A 4,881-nucleotide genomic window follows, 5' to 3' on the forward strand; every position below is an offset into this window, starting at 1 on the left:
TGATATCATATCTACAAACACCATCAGAACAAATCATTCTATTCATTAAGAGAATGTAACTATATATCTATCCTAACCACTTTGAATACACAGAAACAAAATGGACATTCATCTGTATACCCTTTTTTTGGTTAAGTTTCATTATTTGAATGTTATAGGTGTGTAAACTCAGCAAATCATGTAGTTTTTAGATTTGGCTGTATTGATATAGTGTATTACATTTATAGATTTGTGTATATTGAACCATCCTTGCATCCCTGAGTTGAATCCTACCTGGTCATGGTGTATAATATTCTTGATGATTTTCTGTATTCTTTTTGCTAGGATTTTATTGAGGATTTTTACATCTATGTTTATGAGGGAGATTGTCCTATAGTTCTCTTTTTTATTTGTGTCTTTCCCTGGTTTTGGTATCAGTATAATACTTGCCTCCAGGAAGGATTTTGGGAGGAGAATTCACACTTGTACAATATTTAAATGACAATGGAATACCCTCCTCTGACAAAACTAAACAAAAAAGGGGGATACAAATGAAGGACCATTTTATATGTGTACATTCTAAATAGTTAGGATAGATATACAGCTAATTTCTCTTAATTCAATGAATAGAAAGTTTTGTTCTAATAGATTTGTTCTAATAATATCCTGTTTCTGGACAGAATATCATGTCTGCATCTTGTACTATGAATAACCACAAAGAAAACAACAATATGCAATGTATTAATTATTGAAATTGTTGTACTAATTGGTTTTGAAACTGTCTCATTGCTATTAGTTTCTCAATAAAATTATGTAAAAAAAGACAACCCTCACCTCAGATTGATATACCCTGCAAAAGTATCTTTTAAAACCAATGAAAAAGTAAGATGATTGCTTGACAAAGAACAGCTGAGAAAATTTATGACAACTAAACCATCACTCCAAATGTTTTGAGGGACATTCTAGAATGAGAAAACAAGGACTACAACATCAGAGACCCCAACAGTAATCCACCAAGGTAAGGCAACCAAACAAACAGAAGGAGGGAGAAAAAAGGGAGGGAAGCCAGTAACAGGAAAATAACATGACAAAAACAAGTCAACACTTATCAGTTGTAACCATCAATGTCAATGGCCTTAATTCACCAATCAAAAGTCACAGACCAGCAGAATGGATCTCTAAGCGTGATCCAACAATGTGCTGCACAAAAGAAGCAGGTTTATTTCAAAGATAAATTCATGGACTAAAAGTCAAAGGACAGAAAACAATTCACCATGTCATAGGAACTCAGAAAGAAGCCAGGGTAGCTATTTTAGTTGCAAACAAATTGAATTTCCATCCAATCCTGATTTAGAGAGATAAAGAAGGCCCCTACCTCCTTATATATGGAACAATACAAGAGGAAGCGATAACAATCAGAACTATATATGCAGCAAATACCAGTGTACCTAGCTATATAAAATAAATATTAATAGGCATAAAAATCAAATAAACATGAGTACAATTAGTATTATTATAATGTAATTAGTGTTATGGGGGATTTTAATACCCTACTGTCAAAAAAACATAGATAAACTAGACAAAAAAATCAACAATGAAATAACAGAACTGAACTAAACTTTTGAACAAATGGGCTTAATAGATATTTCAGAGTGTTCCACTCTACAACATCAGAATATCCATCCTTCTCAGGTACACACAGGATGCTCTCCAAAATCGACCATGTACTAATCCATAGGACATGTGTAAGTAAATGCAAAGGAACTGAAATTATGCCATACATATTACAAGACCATAGGTCAATGAAATTGTAAATCAATGGCAAAAGAATCCATAAGAACTTCATAAACACATGGAAATTAAATACCATTCTCCTGAATAACCAATGGGTCACAGATGAAATTAAAGGAGAAATTAGGCACTTTCTACAATTAAATAACAATACAACATACCAGAGCTTATGAGATACAATGAAAGCAGTAATAAGAAGGGAATTTAAAGCAATGAATACTACATCAGGAAAGTGGAACAAGCATAAATAAACTACTTAATTTTCAAATTGAAAATTTAAAATTATTTGTTTGTTTGATACAAGGTCTCATGATGCAGCTCCAACTCATAGTGATCCTCCTGTCTCAACCTCGTTAGCTCTGGGATTACAGGTGAGCACTACCACACCAGATTTCAGGGCCAGTTTGGCATGCCTAGAGTTCTGGGGCCAGCAGGGCATGTGTTACTGGGAATCGAACTCCAGTCTTTTTGCTTGACAGGCAGGCACTTAGACTGTTATCAAGAAATCAACCCAAGACAAATGCTGGGGAGAAAGGTACTCTTTTTCACTGTTGGAGGGAATGTAGACTGGTACAACCACTGTGAAAATAAGCATGGAGATTCCTTACAAAAACTGGAGTTGGAAGTCACATTTGACTGAGCTATTTGGCTGATGGGTATTTTCCCAGAAGAATTAAGATTGTACCACAGAGACATGTGTTTGTCCATTTTTATAGCAGCACAATTTGTAATAGCTAAATCTTGGAAACAGCCCAAATGCTTTTTAACGAAGGAATGGATAAAATATTTGTGATATTTTTATACAATGGAGTATTACTCAGCCATAAAAAATATGAAGTAAAGACTTTCATAGGTAAATGGATACAATCTGAGACCATACTCATAAGTAAAATAAGTTATATGCAAATGTGTAAACATCATATTGTCTCTCTAGTGTCAGAAGCTGAAAGAGTAAATGTGATCTGAAATATACACTAGATATTGTAAAACTGGAAGAAACATTAAAAGGAAAGAGAAACTGGTATATATTGAAAAGATAAATTTGTACTAATAGTGTTTTGACAATACAATGCTGATATCTCATACTCAGTAACTAATTTGGATATATCAGTACACAATGTATTAACCATTGTTCCCCTCCTATCATATTGTTTTGGAATTTTATTTTTCATGTTTTTTTGTTTCTTTTTCTTTAAAATAAAGATAAAATAAAATAAACACAATTCATTGCCTAGCCCATAAAAAGTTTTAGTGTAAAGATATAATTGATTTTGGTGCTGGGAATATGATTTTTCTGAATTGTGAATGTTTTAACACTTCTGTAAGCATAACTTCTACAGTCAAATAAAAAGCAAAATGTGACAGAAGTCTGTCTTTGAGAAAGAAAATGAAGAAAGAGATCGAGGTCTACAAACATCAAGGAAGCTTGATGGATGACTGTACTCATGGGTGACAAGAAGGGATTTTGCTCTCCTTGCCAAAAGGAATGTAGAAAGATTATGTAAGAAGAAAGTTAAAAATAACTTTCTTTCCTTATAAGCAGACACTGTTTTCCAGTCCCTGACCCTATCTGTCTGACCCCCTTTCTTGGCAGAAACTTTTAAGTATCTGCAGTATGCTTCTTTCATTCTCTGCTTTGTTGATACTAGGAGCTTCAGCTATATCTGTCCTCCAAATCTTCAAGAATTTTTCCTTTGTGTAATGAATGACATTCATCATCCTTATCCTGTCGTTAAAGACCTTTAGTCACCTGACTCCAGTCATTCTATCTCAAAATTTTAATATTTATTAAAAACTCCATTGAACTTCCAGCCACACATACTTGTTCTACGCCCTCCAAGGCACGTTTATTATTACCCCTTCGAGATTTAGTAGTTGGACCATTTTCCTTAACTAATTTCTATGCTTCCTTTAAGGTTCCATTCACTAGTTCAAATTAAAAATTTTTCATCAGGCAGTTCAGATGATTTCACGTATTGTGACACACATTGTAGATATTTTTGGCTTGACATATAATTTAACATTTGCATTGTTAAGTATATAACATAAATATACACATATATATCCACACTAGGATGCATGTGTTGTTTATATATCTGTTACCTGGCACTTTATAACCTTTGGTACTTCATCATAGTGATTGAAAATATTTATTTATCACTTGTTATGTACTAGATGGTTTTAAGTACCTCATATATATTTAATTTATTTACTACTAGACATACTCCTATATACTGTGAACTGTTTATTATTCCTGTTTGGTCAACAAACAGTATCCTTCTCTGGTAGACAAGTTACTAGATTTGCACTAATATAGTAGCTATTAGCTCTGTGAAACTATATTAATTTAAATTAATTATAGTAAAATATAAAATTTTTTTAATAACTTTATTCATGTAATAGGTGCCCAGTTGTCAATTTGACTGGGGACTACTATTGGGCACACAGATTATAAAATACTTTCCTACTGCAAAAAATGCTGTTGGCTAACTCTGATTTATTGGTCAAACAACTTCCCCAATGTAATGTAGCTGTTTGGTGTTCAAGTTGTAAATCAGAATCCAGCCCTTCTTATTACTTATTAGGTGCTGCTTGTTAGCGATCCTCTGTGAGCACAAGTATGTGAGAAAAACACCTACACACATTTGCACACTCAGATACCCACGCTCACTGAGAGATGACAAGCAAATGCAGTTGAATGAAGCATATAGATTGTTCTTGACTTTCATTGGCTCAACTTAGGAAGTTTTGACTTTACAATGGTGAAAAAGTGGTAAGTATTGAGTAGAAATTAAAATTCCACTTTTAATATTTGTTTCTTTTGGACTAGCCATATATAGCATCATATTCTATGCCTGCACTTGAAAAAGAGAGAATTTATAACTTTTACCTGACTCTTATAAAGTTGTGTGACTCAAACTATGTTAAGATAAACAAGTTTTGATCTAGGGTAAGAAGTTGATTATATCAATAGTTTGGAACATGAAACTAGTACTTTTAAAGAACTCTCATTAGTTGTTCATGATTAAGTAAATTAATACCAAGTATTTATTTATTTATTTATTTATTTATTTATTTATTTATTTATAAATGTATTTGGTACAGGATCCA

Source organism: Octodon degus, unplaced genomic scaffold (genome assembly GCF_000260255.1).
Source record: "Octodon degus isolate 3935 unplaced genomic scaffold, OctDeg1.0 scaffold00078, whole genome shotgun sequence".
Lineage (NCBI taxonomy): Eukaryota > Metazoa > Chordata > Mammalia > Rodentia > Octodontidae > Octodon > Octodon degus.